We start from the raw sequence: 16726 nt of genomic DNA on the forward strand, positions 1-16726 counted from the left end.
AGTAGGATGCACTGCTTTGAGTAGACATGTGACATAAGAGCAAAAAGCTGCAACAGAAACACCAGTCAGGAGTGAAGTATTGCTGCAAAGTCCAAAGCAAAGGAAACAGGCACCTCAGTTTTCGAAAGGAAGGGACAGATGGGCCAGCAGAGCAGAGGCAGCGATGAAAAGAAATGGACATTCAGACCCAGAAGGGGCACGCAGAGACTCCTGGTCTCAGAGGTGAGCCCCCGATGTGGCCACAGTGTGAGAGGAACTATAAACTCAGCACAGCAATGGGTCACACCGGCGGCAGAGGGTCCCCTTGGGTCCTCCTACAGAAAACACACTTCGGCCACCTTGAAAATGAGTTGGTATAGAAGAGAAATAAACAATCACAACTTAAAAGTAAAACTTTTAATATTTCTACCCAAATCCACACTCCCGAAGAAGACCGCCCTTAACTATACAGAACATATAAAGAATGAAATCAGATGCTCTTGAATACTCAACAAGCATCCTCCACCTCCTACTCAGTCCTCTAAATAAGACGGTCTGCACAGATACAGGCAGCTTTTTAGAGCCGCTGGAGAGCTCCCAAGATGCCTTATTTCCTGACACACAGGCTTTCAACCTATTAGGAAAATGTTCTGCTTTGAGGGAATGTTTCTTACTCTTGATTCTACCAAGTAATTTGTTATAAAATAAAACTACTAAGTGCCTAGTTTAAAAATTTTTTAATGTAAAGGAAAGCTACCAACCTTCGACTATTTTATTGGAGACTGCACCAGCAGAGGCAGATGGAGCACAACCCCACGGTGCTCTCATCCGGGACAGGAGGACTCACACACCTGCAGTGCTGTGCTCACACAATGGCCACAGGCTGCACGAGACCCAGGCCCCCAGGGGCACAAGGCAGTCACACTTTTCCAGCTCTCATTTAAGAACCTTCGTCTCACTTTTTAATGTTAATAGTTTTATGCTATTTCAGAGGGGTTCCCCTGAAAAAATTCCCAGTGGTATTTTTAGAATTTCCTATTACGGAAAGTTTTATACATAGAGCAAGGTAGAGAGCCTGATACAATGAAGCCCACTCGTCCGCATTCGCAACCCTTAACTCAAGGTCAACCTGGTTTCACCTATGCCTTCACTCACCTCCTGCCCTCCATGATTGTTTAGAAGCAAATCCTGACGTCACATCATTTCAGGACTAAATATTTCAGTGAACACAGGATTCTTTTAAATATAACGTATCCGTAGTTCCATTTTTACACCTAAAATTAATAATAATACCATAATTTCTCCTTGGCTGGTGTAGCTCAGTGGATTGAGCACGGGCCTTCGAACCAAAAAATCGTGGTTCAATTTCCCATCAGGGCACATGCCTGGGTTGCAGGCCAGTTCCCAGCAGGGGCCAGTTCCCAGCAGGGGATGCACCAGAAGCAACCATACATTGATTAAAAAAATAATAATAGTACCATAATTTCTAATATAGTCACCATATTACATTCTGGTAATTCAAACTGGACCCATTTTTAAGCTCCCTGTGCACTATCAGGAGGACCATGAGGTCTGCTTCCTGTCTACAGAAGGAAGCAGTGCGGGTTAAAGCCAGGGCAGGGATGGGATGATGAGACGTGGCTGCAGGTCAGAGCTGGATTAAGCAACCAGAAAAGGACCCTTTATTCCAATAGCCCCGGAGTGTCTCCCAGAACTGAAGCTCAGGAAGTCAGCTGTGCCCTGGAAGGAGCCTGGCCTGGGAATGGGGCACAGTCACCCCAGGGTACTGTCTCCCTCACCCACATTTCTTGGCTACTCAAGCCTCACAAGTAGGGAAAAGCAATGCTAAAGTCTCTACCTTTATTCTACTTGCCCATATAAGGAACCAACCCACCCCGGGATGGGAATGTCCTGGTTCTAACTGCACATCTCCAGGAAAAGGGGGCTCTGATCGGGCCACCCTAGATGGTGTCTATTATTGATCCAATCAAGTGACTGAGGGGTTGGCTCCCGTGTTATAAACATGGCTGCCAATGGCTCACCCGTGAGGCCCGTGGGTGGCCAGACCCTCCCAGAGAAAGCCAAGGGCCACTGCTCACGGGCTGGGCAGTCATAAAGCAGATGGGAAGCAGAAGCACCTCTGGAGCTAAGGGCTCAGCAGTGGCCCACTGTGTGCTGGCCTCTCCGGAGGGAGGACAGTGCTGCCTCCCCAGTGATGATGGGATGGATGCCCTCCCCAGGGAAGGGGTTCAGTCCTGAGCCGAGCTGTCAGGTCGACCAGCTCTGCGCTTCCTCCCCTCCACCCGCTTCCCCCAGCAGGGTTTTAGAACTAAGAACCCCTTGCAGTTTCCTCTCCTGAGATCCTACTGCAGATTCCTCTCCAGAGATTCCCAAAGTGAGAAGCACCCTACAGGCCTAGGACAAAGGCTTCACCTTCTTTCAGTTCAGTCTCGCCCCTAGTGGGTGGGGGCGTGTGCAAGAGAAAACCCTTTGAAACTATTTGTCTCAGTCTACCACAGGCACACTCCTCTCCAAGAAAGAAGGCTAAGAGGCAGGGAAGGATAAAGGCAGAGAGTGAGGTGCGGATATGAGACGGAGTTAAAGGTTTAGAAGGAGTTTAAACTCAATTCAGCTGAGGTGTCTAAACAAGGCCGACTGACTGGTATCTTCATGGGCACTCCTTTCCGTCCCTCCCTCCCTCCCCCTCCCTCCTTCCTTCCTTCCTTTTCTCTCTCTCTCAACAACTCCCCTTCTTCTTCTGACCTCTTCATCCAGAGTTCCTTAAACCCTCTTCTGAGGACCTTTAGCATAACAGTCACCTCGGTGGCCCCTTAAAGATTCAGGCTCTGGCCTTTGTTCCCAGACATTCAATTCTGCAGCCTGGGCCCAGCCTGGGCCCAGCCTGGGCACCTGCCCTTTTAACAAGCCAGGAGATTGTGATGCACGCCCAACTTTGAGAACCACCTGCTGTGGACAGAAAACACTAGCCAAGTGGACCCCAGAACGTCTCATTCATTCTTTTGCCCGTGAACAAGATGGATTTTCCTAATATAATTTCCCCACATTTCCGTGGTGACGGAGGTGTGCCCAGCCAACACGCCACAGCTGTTAGCGAAGGCATCTGAGTCTACACCCTAAATACCCTTCCCCCGCCACGGGCGCTGCCCCAGACAGCTGCCAGGGTCAAGACAAGCCTGTGAAGCTCTCCGGGGCTGCCCACCCCGCCACCATCTCTCTGAATTAGGGAAGCAGTTTGTTTCCCTCAACCCAATGGACTACTATTCTCACTAATAACATTTTTTAATTTATTGACTTTAGAGAAAGGAAGGGAAGACAAAGAGAGAAACTTGGATTTGTTGTTCCACTTACTGTATTGTTGTTGATTGGTTGATTCTCGTACGTGCTCTGACCAGAGATCAAACCCACAGCTTTGGTGTATCAAGATGACACTCTAACCCAGTTACCCAGTCACGATGGATGGACTAACATTTTTGAACATGGCATTGGTACCGTAAGTTGACTAATATAATAACAGTACGAAACTGCACATTTAACTTTTGATATCTCAGCAAGCCTGGTTTAATATAACAGTATCTAGATTCGCACATCACATACCCTGCTAGGCAAAGTCCCCACATTAGGAAAGTATAATGGCCACCAAGAGTCAGACAGGTGAGGTACCTGTCTATGCAAAGCAATCTTGGGCTGGTCATGGAAGAGCCACTTCTTTTTAAAAATACAGCTTTATTATACCCCAAAACCCCAAAACACTAATTTTAAAGAATATATGCACACCTATGTTCATTGCAACGTTATTTACAACAGCTAAGACATGAAGGCAACCCAAGTACCCGTCAACAGACGAGTAGATAAAAAGGCTGTGGTATATACATACAATGGAAGATTACTTGGTTATTTAAAAAAAAAATGAAATCTTACTATTTGCAACAGCACGGATGGACCTAGAGCAGGGTGTCAAACTCATTTTCACCAGGGGCCACATCAGCCTCGCGGTTGCCTTCAAAGGACCGAACATAATTTTAGGACTGTGTAAATGTAACTACTCCTTAACTGTTAAGTGAGAGCTCGGGCTGCTGCTGGGTAGAAACAAACTGCTGGGTGGATAAAACCAGGTGGAGGCTGGATTTGGCCCACGGGCCTTGTGTTTGCCATCTATGACCTAGAAGGCATTATGCTAAGTGAAACAGGCAGAGAAAGACAAATACCATATGATTTCACTTACGTGTGGACTCTAAAGAGCAAAATAAATGAACAAACAAAATAGAAACAGGCTCATACATACGACGACTGACAGTTGCCAGAGGAGCGGGGAATGGGAGGCTGGGTGAAAAATGTAAAGGGATTGAGAAGTACAAACTGGCAGTTACAGAATAGTTGGGGATGTGCAAAGTACAGGGAATACAGTCGATAATATTGTAGTAACTATGTGTGGGTGCTGGAAATACCAGGGAGAACTTTGTAAAGTGTATGATTGTCTAACAGTATGCTATACCCCTGAAACTAACACAAAATAATATTGAATGTAAACTGGAACTGAAAACTAGAATTAAAAAATAAAATAAATAAATAAAGATAGGGATACTTGAGCCTGAAAAAAACCCCAGCTTTATTGAGGTGTAATTTATATACCTCAATACTATAAACTCACACACTGCAATGGTGTGAGTTTTGGTGAACTTACATATTTATGTAAACATTATGAATGAGTCCCATTTCCCATCACTTCCATTCACCCAAAAGCTTCCTTTGTCCATCTGCAGTCAGCCCCTGCTCCCACTGGCAGCCCCAGGCAACCACTGATCTCTATAGTTTTGCCTTTTCTAGAAATTCCTATAAATAGGATCATTCACTTTGCAGTCTTTGTGTCTGGCTACTTTCTCATAGTAAAATGTTCCTGAGGTCCACCCAGGCATCGTGTAGATCAGTAGTTCGGTCTTTTTTTCTTGCTGAGTAGTAATCTACTGGGTGGATCCTTTTACTGTCTTGGTATGCTTTCATAACTCTCTGAAATAAAATGTTTTCCCACTGGATAGTTGCAACTTTCCTACGACTAGGACTCCAAACCTAGACAAGTTCTCGCTGTCTCTGTGCAGGCAGCTGAGAGGAAACCTGCCCATCTTCCCCACTGAGTGTGCTTGTGCTGGGGGACAAGATGAACGGGTCATTTTCTTAGTGCTGGGTTAACATTCAGCTCATGTCCTTCAGTTTCAACTACTGATACCTATTTTTCAGTGAAAAAAAAAAACAATGCACATGTTTTTTAAAAGATATTATTATTTATGAAGGTTTTTTTTAAGATGCTGTGTCACTGACTAGGTATTAACACTTATAACATGTCTAATCACAATTTTATGTGTATTTTACCATAAGATCAACGTGCAAAGATGTGACCTACTACAGGCATGCCTGTGGTGCACACGTTTTCAATTACCTTCATTCTTGGGTTCACGGGACTGAGCTGGAGCACCTACACCTGGTGAAAACTAGCTCTTCTCGGAAGGTGCTCCATGCGTCTGTTTTGGAGTACGTATTCTCTGGTTCAAATATCTCTGTACGTATATTGCTTTGGAAATACTCCCTCAGCTTCCGGGGCACCCTCCAAACACTCTCCAACATAGCCAGCATTCCGGGGTCTTTGCAGATGGGCCCCAGCTCCTCCCCCACCATCCGTTTCTGGCTGCACAGCTGAGTGGCCCAAAGAGGAAAGAGCATGTAGTGGTCTGGAGAATTTAATTCAGTCAGCCCTGGAGTTCTTTATTTTTAACAATATGATTAAACAATATTTCTGACAGCACAGGAAATTTCACACGTGTTTTTTAAGTGCTTCTTTGAAAAGGGCCCAATGCCACGGTATAAAACAATGATTTCTATGCCTCATTCATTAAGAAGAAATGTCGGCACCAACTGCATGCTAGGTGGAGACACAGAGCTGAGTAATTCTTTTCCTCAAGGAATGCACAGCCTAGGAGGCAGCATAAACTGGGTGTGATTCTTTGCCTCTGCTGATGAATTTTGGAGACCTCCATGTTCTTTCTTTGGGTTGGTTTGACAGAAAAATCATTCTGACATTATTTTGGGGATAGAAATCCCTTGCTTCACCAGAATACAAGTTTCTTTCCAATCAGGAGAGCATGTGTTTTCTGAACGAGCACTGAACCACGTCTGCATCTTATGAGCTTATTTAAGCTTGATGATACGAAACTTCTGTGCCCGACACAGAGGGCGCACGAGATGCTCCGAAAGAGCCTGGCTCAGGAGCCAGAACTACATGGGTGCTGATTCTGGCTTTCCTGCTAATTCGTAGGGCGACATTTAGCATCACTTTGCTTTTCCAGGCCCGGTGACTCCATTTGGAAACAGAAGACCCTCATGTCAATTAAGTTGTTAGGTTGCTTTCAGTGAGAAAATTCCATGAGGACTTTTTCACTGAGAACACAAATCCCTGGCCAACGCTTGTCTAGTAATTACTATTAGGTTACACTCCTAAGCTTTTATGACTTTTCCATTCTTCAGGTGTTACACATCTTTTCTTTCCATGGGTTTGCAAAGTAAGAAACACGTGATTGATACATATTGCAGTTTTAAACATTGAATTGACTGTGCAGTAAAACAAAAGCTAACATTCACATTTTTAACATACATACATATAAATGTATATATTTAATATCTAGGTATCCTACCAGAACAATGAGAAATCAAATCATTAAGGTAGGCAAATCAGAAATAAGACTTCTGAGTTTTAGTGTCTGCTCTTCCACTCCCTTCCAGCTTCCCATTTCGGCACTGATAAACCAGGAAGACGGGGACAGAGGTCACACGATGTCCCAATGCCCCATGCTGCCAAGTGAAGGAAGGATAAAATCCCCCCACTTCATAAGGCAGAAAGTAGCATTTGCTCATCCTTTAGGTTTTAAGAATTAATTTCTTAGGTATTTACAAAAGCTGTGGTCAAGTTTTTATGAAAAAAAATGATAAAACATCAAGAACATAAAATAAAAGATTAAGTGTTTATCCTGCTTTCTGTCTGGCATAAAGCAATTATGCACAAGGAATCCTGGTATATTTTGATAAAATTCAAACATCAGGTCTTAGAAAGATCTATAAATCTTCATTCTGATTGAACAAATATCTCTTTGTCAATTTTAAAGAGGTAAATCGGGAAAACTGACCTGAAGGCTTACATACAAAGCTACGGTATGAAGTTCCGTCAAACCTCCCACCAGCGAGCCATGGAAAGCACGATGATCATGTGATCAGAAAACGGCCCTTCCTGTCGTCACGCCTCGGCTGAAGGCGGACAGCAAAGGCCTGGACGTGTAAAGCCCTGGGACAGGGGCCAGTGCTCCGGCCAGGCAAGAGTTACCGCGGAGAGGCAATGGCCAGGGAGGGTCCGAGGGCGCACGGGTGAGCTGGGTGAGAGGTGCAATCCGGTGCTCGGGAGCAAAGAGTGTGCGAATCTGCATGAAAGCCACATAAAGGTAAGTTTCAAGCAAATGCTGAAATTAGATCTTGCCACAAAGGACAGAAAATCCAAAGTCATAGTGGCTTAAACATAATTTAAACGTTTTCTCTGAACAGCCGTACGATGCATGCCTCAATCAACAGACGCCCAGGCTCCTGCTACCTCACTCCTCACCACCTTGAGTGTGACACTTCACCTCACAGGCTGAGGCCGCTCCTCAAGCCCCACCTAGACAGCAAGAAGAAAGAAGGGGACCAAGCCCCTTCCATCTGACGACACGTCCCAGAAGTGGCAAATACCATCTCCTCTACCTCCCAGGGCCTAGAATTTAGTCACGTGGTCGCAACAATACATGTGGGAGGTTGGGGTTCTTGATTCTAAGTGCTTTGTGCTCAGTTAAAAATTGGGGTTCTCTCATGGTAGATGGACGCGTTTGTGTGGTGTGGAATTTAATCTTGCCCAAGGACAAGTCTGGACTTTGCCTTCGGCTTCAGATAAGTTGCAGCGCTCGACAGGCATGTCTTTGTTTAGACTGGGGGCTGGGACAGTGGAGAGTCTCTGTGATTCAGGGCGATCTATGTGGGGGCTTTGGGTCATGTGGTACTAGTCCAGCTTCGAGAGGGGCTCATGACTGAATCAGCCACATGGGAAGTGAGCACTGTGATGTGATGGAGCCCCAGTAAAACCCTGGACTCCAAGCTGGGCTGGGAGGAGAGAGTGTAATGCTGTCCCTGAGCCTCAGGGAGGGGACAACGGAGGCTTCACGTTGGATACTTTCCTGGGCTCCACTGGATGCCATCCTTCCCTCGGCTGATTGTAATATGTATTCTTTTGCTGTAGTAAATAATAACCCGGGAAGCCACAATCCTTAGTGAATCCTGCGAGACTTTCTGGCAAATTACTGAAACGGAGGGGGTTGGGGAATCCCCCAAACTTGTACTTGGTCTGAGAAATGAGAGTGGTTTTCTGGAGACTGTGCTCAGCCTACCTCCCCAGCACCCCACCTGTTTCCTGACAACAACACAGCGGAGCACGAGGACAAGGCTGCTGGTGGCCAGAGGCCCCGTGTGCTCCAGGACTTATCTGCCTGCCCCGAAAACGAAGATGCCGGTGTCTGAACAAACATCAGGGGCTCATGCCATCCCAGCGAACTGCAATAAAAGACATGCTGCTACAGCAGAGTAAGAGAGCAGCAAGCACCCTCTCCCCAGAGCAAACCCGCCCTTTTGGCCGCCCAGGCACCCACCCACCTTTCTTCCTCCTGCGTACAGGCATACCTCTCCCAAGAGCAACTCCTTCAAGGTCCCATGCAGACATATCCTCCAGCTCAGAAACCGGCATCTTGGGCGGCGTTCAGAGCACGTCATCGGTCCAGACAGGCCTCTCATGGTCTGGAAACCCCTGAACTAAGAGAAAAGGCATCTGCTTCAAAATGAGCACAAGACCACGGCACAGCAGGCGAACAGTTAAAACAACCCCGCCCCCCTTTGGAAAAGAAGGCTCATGGGAGGGAGCCAGCCGTCCTTGGCCTGCAGCAGGGACCAACTCCTACGGGGAAGAAGGGTGGGGCCCCTGCCGTGGCAACACAGTGAATTTCTCAGTCAGCCCACCTGAATACCTGCGACTCTGGAACAGTCTCTTGCTCTTTATCTCTCTCTCACTGCCCTGCACAAAGGCCACCTTGTCCCTCATCTTTGACAGCCACGTCCGAAGTGAGGGTTAGAGATGTGCCCGTCTGGGGACCTGAACGGCTGTGGGAGCCCAGGAGCGGCTTTGAGGATGGTGCGCTCGCCTGCCCGAGCAGGCCGGTGTGTGGCTTCTTGAACAGTATAATCATTGCCCTCACAAACTGAGCAGCCTTCTGAAACGTTTGTTCATTTTAGGGTCGCCAGATTTAGGAAATTGAAAAACAAAAGCACTGGATTCCCAGTTAAACCTGAACTCCAGATAAATGATGAGTAACACGAGTATTAAAATAGCTGAGACATACTTATCCTGAAAAATAATGTGTTGTTTCTCTACAATTCAAATTTAACTGGGCATCCTGTGTTTTATTTGGCAATCCTATTCCATTTTCAAGAACCAGAGCTCGGATCCTTGCCTAGACTGTTTTTTGTTTTTGTTTTTGTTTTTGTTTTTGTTTTTTTGCTGCTGGGTCTCTGTGCTCCCCCACCCACTTCTCCGCAGTGTAATGGCCGCTACCTTCACACCTTACGAAATGCAGGGCTCAGCTGGGAAGGTAACACCCTCACATGGATGTTTGCCTCTGGACTGTCTGGCAGAGACACTGAAATATGAAGCCTTTTGTAAAACTTTCCGATGTCAGTAATGCCGTCTGTCCAGACTTGCCTTTGCTGGGGGTCAGAGAGCAGCGGATTCTCTAACCGTGCCAGACCACAAACGACCAGTTTATCAGTCCAGTGACACCTTCGGCTGCAGGCAGAGAGGGCTTCCTTGTCAGAGCCACATTCCCCACTCTGTTTACAGACTGCTGGCTTCTCCCTGCACTCCCTTCTGTCTCAGACTTTGTAGGAAGTGGCAGGAAGCAGCTGAAAGTGTCCCAAATCCTGCACTTTTACAACCATTTTTTCCTGAGGCGCAGCTACGCCTGCTGAAGTAACGTGGGGCACATGCCACCACAGGTCCCATGGCCATGCACTAATGTCATTCTTCCTGGCTGCAAATCTGAGTTCCTGCCGTGTGACTGCTAAGGCTGTTCGGGTTCTGTGTCAGACGTTTTCCCACTTCTAGATACTGAATTCTGTACTAGTTAGGCGTGGAGCCGGCTGCCAGTGTCAGAAATCACAAAATAACAGTCACTTTCACAGGTATTTTAGCTTCCTATTGTCACTGTCACAAATCACCACAAACTTAGTGGCTTGAAACAACACAGGTTCATTCTCTCACAGCGGCAGAGGTCAGACGTCTGGAACGAGGCTCCTGGAAGCAAGCGTCAAGGTCTTACAAAGCTGAGCCCTGCTGGAGGACCCAGCGGAGACGCTGCTTCCTGCCCTGTCCAGGCGCCTTCCTCAGTGTGCGGCTCTTCTCTCCATTTCCAAGGCGCATCACTCCAGCCGTTGCTGCTTCTACCGCCACATTCCTGCCTCCCTCCCTCTTACAGGAGCCCCTTGATTTCCTGTTCCCACCAGGACAGTCTGGGATCATCTTCCCTTCTCAAGACCCTTAACTTGATCACACCTGCAAAGCCCCTGTGTCAGGTACCATGTTCACGGTTTCTAGGAGTTAGGATGTGCACATCTTTTTATGGGGGTGGGGTGTTATTCTGCCCACCGCAGTAAGAAATTTATTTCTCTCTCAAATAAGTGTAGGCATTTAGGGCCAGAATGGAGGGTTCAGGGCAAGTAGTCTGTACCCCACAGTCCAGGAGGACTCCTCAAACTGTGGCCGGCACACCAAATTCCAACCAGCAGGGTGGGGGAAGGGGGAAAGGAAGGACTTGCCCCCTCTCTTTATTATTATTATTTTTATTCTCACTCAAGGATATTTTTTCATTGCTTTTTAGAGAGAAAAGAAGGGAGGGGGAGACAAAGGGGAAGAGAGAGAGAAGTATTGATAAGAGAGAGAAGCATCAATTGGTTGCCTCCTGTACACACCCAGACTGGGGGTTATATGTTCCTGGATTATATGTGCCTGGCTGCAGGTATCAAACCTGCAACCCAGGTATGTGCCCTGTTCAGGAATGAGACTGGCATGGGATGCCAGTGCACGGAATGACGCTCCAACCAACTGAGCCGTATAGCCAGGGTGCTCCCTCTCTTTAAAGATACATCACAGAAGTTGCATACTTTGCTCCCATTAACATCCCATCGGCCAGCACTTAACCAGTTGGCCATACCTAGTTGCAGGAGTAACTGAAAAGCGCAAGAATTATTCTGGGCAGCTACACGCCCAACTAAAACACTAGAGAGGAAGGGGGCATATCGACTGGAGGACATCTAGCACTCCCACGGCCTTCCTGACTAAATCCCTAAGGTTATATGAACATTTTCAGAGAATGACTGTAATTCACATGCAAATGTACTCAATTCCAGAAAGCAGGCAGCTTTTATCTAACTACCACTAGTCTCACGCAGACCTCGAGAGTAATGCAGCAAGCATCCTCCAAGTAGCACCCAAACCTGTGTTGCCTTAAAAAAAAATCATTTCTGGCCAAGACGGAGGTGTAAGAAGATACACTTTGCCTCCTCATACAACCAAAAGAAGGACAACAACAAATTCAAAAACAAAAAACAACCATAACTGACAAAACATCAAACTGTATGGAAGTTCAACAACCAAGAAGTTCAAGAAGAAACATTTATCCAGACTGGTAGAAGGGGTGGAGATGGGCAGTCAAGGCAGAGCGGACTGGAGGTAAAGTGGTGGCTGGTGGAGCAGGCGGTCCCACATTCATGTGCAGATAAACCGGGAGGAACAACTGGGGAACAAGACAGACCACACAAGCCAGGGAAAAGAAACCCTCAAAACCTCTGGCTGTAAAAACTTGTGAGGGTTGCAGCAGCAGAAGAAACTTCCAGCCCCACAGGAGAGTTCCTCAGAGAGACCCACAAGGTCCTTAGAATGTATACAAACACACCCACCCAGGAATCAGCACCGGAAGGGCCCGATTTGTTTGTGGGTACAGGAGGAAGTGACTGAAAGCTGGCTGAGAGCCAAGCAAGCAGCCATTGTTCCCTCTCAGACCCCTTCCCCACAGACAGTATCACAACACAGAGACATGGGTTATTGCACCCTGGCAAATACCTAAGTCTCCTCCCCTTACTACGTAACAGGTGTGCTAAGACAAAAAATATGATCCAAATGAAAGAAGAGATCAAAGCTCCAAAAATAAACTAAGTGATGAAGAGATAGCCAACTTAACAAGCACAAAGTTCAAGACAGTGGTAATCAGGATGCTCATAGAAATGGTTGAGTATGGTTGCAAAATAGAGGAAAAAGTGAAGATCAAAGTGAAATAAAGCAAAATATACTGGGAACCAACTGTGAAGGGAAGGAAATTGGAACTCAAATCAACAATTTGGAGCAGAAGAAAGAAATAAACATTCAACCAGAACAGAATGAAGAAACGCGAACTCAAAAATACAAGGAGAGGCTTAGGAACCTCTGGGACAACTTTAAACATTCCAACATCCAAATCATAGGGGAGCCAGGAGAAGAGGAAGACCAAGAAATTGAAAAGTTATTTGAAGGAGAAATAATGAAGGGGAACTTCCCCAGTCTGGCAAAGGAAATAGACTTCTAGGAAGTCCAGGAAGCTCAGAGAGTCCCAAAGATGTTGGACCCAAGGAAGCACACAACAAAGCACAACATAATTACGTTACCCAAGATTAAAGATAAGGAGGGAATCTTAAAAGCAGGAAGAAAAAAAGAGTTACCTACAAAGGAGTTCCATAAGACTATCTGCTGATTTCTCAAAAGAAACCTTGTAGGCAAGTATGGGCTGGAAAGAAGTATTTGAAGTAATGAAAGGCAAGGACCTATATCCGAGATTATTCAGCAAAGCTATCATTTAGAACGGAAGGGCAGATATAGTGCTTCCCAGACAAGGTAAAGTTAAAGGAGTTCATCATCACCAAGCCCTTATTACATAAAATATTAAAGGGATTTATCGAAGAAAAAGAAGATAAAAAATATAAACAGTAAAATGACAACAAACTCACAACTATCAACAATTGAACCTAAAAAACAAAAATCAAAAAACAAAATGAACTAAGTAAACAACTAGAACAGGAATAGAAGCACAGAAATGGAGATCATCACATGGAGGGTTATCAGCAGGGAGGAGGAGGGAGAATGGGGGAAAAGGTAGAGGGAATAAGAAGCATAAATGGTAGATAGAAAATATACAGGGGAAGTTTGAGAATAGTATAGGAAATGCAGAAGCCAAAGAACTTATATGCATGACCCATGGACATGAACTAAGGGCAGGAGAATGCTGGTGGAAGGAGTGGTAGAGGGGAATAAAGGGGAAAGAAAATGGGACAACTGTAATAGCATAATCAATGAAATACATTTTTTAAAAATCAAGAGCTTTACATAAATAACTTCCAAGGAAGAAGGGCATGAAAAGGAAGTTTGATGGTTCCAGAAATAAACACAGGAGTTTTTGCTCCAGAAGTTTCGAGTGTACCAATGACCTAGTAATTATCAGTGAATGGGTGGGGGTGTGGCAGGTGGCAGGGGTGCATCTCTGAATGGGAGTGAGGTTCCGGGACATGTAGAGGCGGGAAGTGGGCACTCTCCCCTGTGCTGACCAAGAGATCCAGGAAGGCCGTAGGACACACCTGAGAGGAACAGTGGTTTGGGACCCTCCCCTCTCATCTGCAGATAGAGCCCTTCTCACTCCCCCAGCTCAATAATTAAGTCACAGTAGGACGAGCTCTGAAAATGCTCTCTGTTGGCCCACTTCTTTCAATCCTGTATCATTCCCATCATCATTGTCCAGTTCAAGTACGATCGTCTCTTGCTAAGATTACTGCAAACATTTCCTGACTGTAATGTTTAGTGACAGGTTACTCTGCAAATATATTCTGCACACTGCAGCCAGAAGGATCTTTCTAGAATGCAAAGCTGATCACCTCCTGTTATAGACTGAATTGTGTCCCTGCAAAAAAAGTTAGAGTCCTCACCCTCAGCACTTCAGCATGTGACCTTATTTGGAGACAGTGTCTTTACAGAGGTAATTAAGGTAAAATTAGGTCATACTCTACTGGAGTTACTGGTGTGATCACTTCTCCTCATTTCTAGTCTGAAACCTCTGTGTAGGGAAGACTATGTCTGTTTTGTTCCCCATGAGTCCTCAGGATTTAGCATAACGCATAACTAGCACCCAGTAAATAGATGTAAAAAAACTGATCAAATGAATTAATATATTTTCTTTAAAATTTTTTTTCAATTATGGTTGACATTCAATATATTAGTTTCATGAGTTATATAGTTTTCCTATAAATTCTGTACATATCTCTATTTTTCTTTTCATCCCAACTTTTAATATTTTTAAACTTTCCAACATGGTGAGGAACTAAAAAGGTTGTACAGTGAACACACATCTACTATATCAATTTGCTATATTGGCTTCCTCAAGTATCTGTCCACCCGCTAATTTCTCTTATTTGACTGAGTTTTACATCACTGACGTCTTCAAGGTGCCTGGCAAACACCTGTTCAGTTTAGTAGATATTCCTGGGACAGCCGACTGTGAACATGCCTGAAAGTGCCAATGCTCTTTATGCTAACACCTTGATCGTGTGGATTTCTAACTCTGGAAGTCTAAAAAGTGGACTCTGCTTTTACCCAGCATTCCCTTTATTTCAGAACCTTACCTGTTGCCAGTGTAGGTATATATTGAGGAGAGATTATCTAACACAACGTTCTGCCCTCGGTTTAGGATTAATAAAGGCACTGCCCAGGTAAACCAAGAGCTCCATGGAGAGAATAAAGCAGTGAGGCCTGAACTGAAATGGAACAAGGAGGAGCCCGTGGCAGGCAGCCACTGCCCCTGGGCCTGGGTCAGGGTCAGAGAGGGTGAACTAAGACGTGGGACTTCCCTACGGACTGTGGTAGCACCTCAAGTCTCCTTGCCGCCTGGCCCTCCTGGAACTCCCGGAAAACCCCATAAGCCCTGTAGGAAAGAGAAGCCCAGGCGAATGAGCTGATGGGAGTGATGGAAAAAAAGAGATATGAGGCAGTCCAAAGGGATACAACTCAGGCAGCAGGCCCGGAGCTGGTAGATAAGGAGCCTGGGGCTGCGGCCCTGCGGCCCTGCGGCCCTGCTGCCGCAACCGGCCCCCCCCCCCACCGCCCCGCCCCCTTGCTTCAGGCCCAGGGCCTCTCCATCAGCTGACACAGGAGCTGGAGTGAGGACCTGGCCTGCATCAGCTACACCAGCTGTGACATGTCCTTAGGCATTCATGAGCAATGGCGGGAAATCTTGGAGATTTTCACCGAAATGATGTCTTTTCATCGAATGATGAAGTTACAAAGACTTCACCTGTTCTTTTCAGTTACCAACTTTAGCCCACAGCACACACTTTTGGGGCTTGTTCTGCATAAGTTCTGGCTGCACTTACTATAAAAATGTCCTCTTAGTGGATTTACACGTGAGACTTTTGAGGACCTCCAGCACACAAACTCTCAGGGCACGCTGGCCCATAGCTGATTCGTCGCTGGAAACTTCCAGCTGGCACGTCTGCAGTCACCCCACGGCAAGCCACACTATGGTCACAGAGCAAACGACACAGCCTGGGGAGGTGCGTGGCTCCAAACATTAACTGCACACAGGCTGAATTACCAGAGGCTGTGAGAATGACACTAACGTAAGAGATGAAATACATGGTTTTTACAAGTTTTCTTTTCTGAGTTTATGATGAAGTATTAGTTGATTTGTTTGAGATATTTTAAATGTTTCTCCTATGAATGTTAAGAACCTTAAGGAAAAACATCCAGAAATGAATAAATTAATTTTATATATAACTTAATACAACTCTTTTGGTCTTCACAAAAGCTAATACATCTGTGTTTGCTTAAGACCATTTAAATCGGTCTCTGGGTCTTACATTTGAAAGAATTCTGACTCTATCCTCATGGATACCTTTTCACTCTTTTAAAAAACTTTAATGGTAAATGTATTTTTAAACTTTAATAGTAAATACTTTAAACTTTACAATAAATATTTTTGAACTAATGCGCATTCATGAGAAGGGCAAAAGAGCACAAAAGATACGCACAGTCCTAATCGCCCCGGAACAGACAGTTAATACTTAGGGGTAGTTCTTTTTCTGCTAGGCTTCTCCGGGGGGGCCGGGGGTTGGTGGCATACGTTGTGCTTGTCTGCCTGTTCCTCTCAGGTATAACCAACCACCTTATAAAATTCTCTATTCAGTAGCCCCTCTGTGGTTTCTCCCAGTTCTGTGGGTCTACTGTGGCTCAGGTGAGTGGTCCTTCTGCCCATCTCACTTTGTGTCCTTCATCTGGTGGCAGTCAGGTGGCAGCAGGATGGAACCTTCAAGGTGGCTTCAGTCATGTGTCAGGTCCTGGGAAGGTATGGCAAGGCAGCTGAGAGCTCCTCGTAGCCCTTCGACCTGGTCTCCCCATCAGGGTTTGTGGCTCTTTATGTAGTTCTCAGAGCCCCCAGAGCACAAAAGCAGATGTTTCCAGTCCTTCTTAAAGCCCGGGACCAGAATTCCTACCTCCGGCTATTGGTTAAAGCGAGTCCCCTGTGCCGATATCTGTACGAGATGGCCC

The 16726-nt window shown here is 45.9% G+C and overlaps 1 protein-coding gene across 1 annotated transcript in view; it reads right to left on the reverse strand.

Moving 5' to 3' along the window:
* Positions 1-8862, reverse strand: part of DYRK1A (dual specificity tyrosine phosphorylation regulated kinase 1A) — a 179940-nt gene extending 171078 nt beyond the window's left edge. The window contains exon 1 of the mRNA XM_037127136.2: positions 8740-8862. The gene's annotated coding sequence lies outside the window, so the exon portion shown is untranslated. The remainder of the gene's footprint in view (positions 1-8739) is intronic.
* Positions 8863-16726: the final 7864 nt, after the last annotated feature.

Source organism: Artibeus jamaicensis, unplaced genomic scaffold, assembly GCF_021234435.1.
Source record: "Artibeus jamaicensis isolate MK-2021 breed Jamaican fruit bat unplaced genomic scaffold, CSHL_Jam_final scaffold_474, whole genome shotgun sequence".
NCBI lineage: Eukaryota > Metazoa > Chordata > Mammalia > Chiroptera > Phyllostomidae > Artibeus > Artibeus jamaicensis.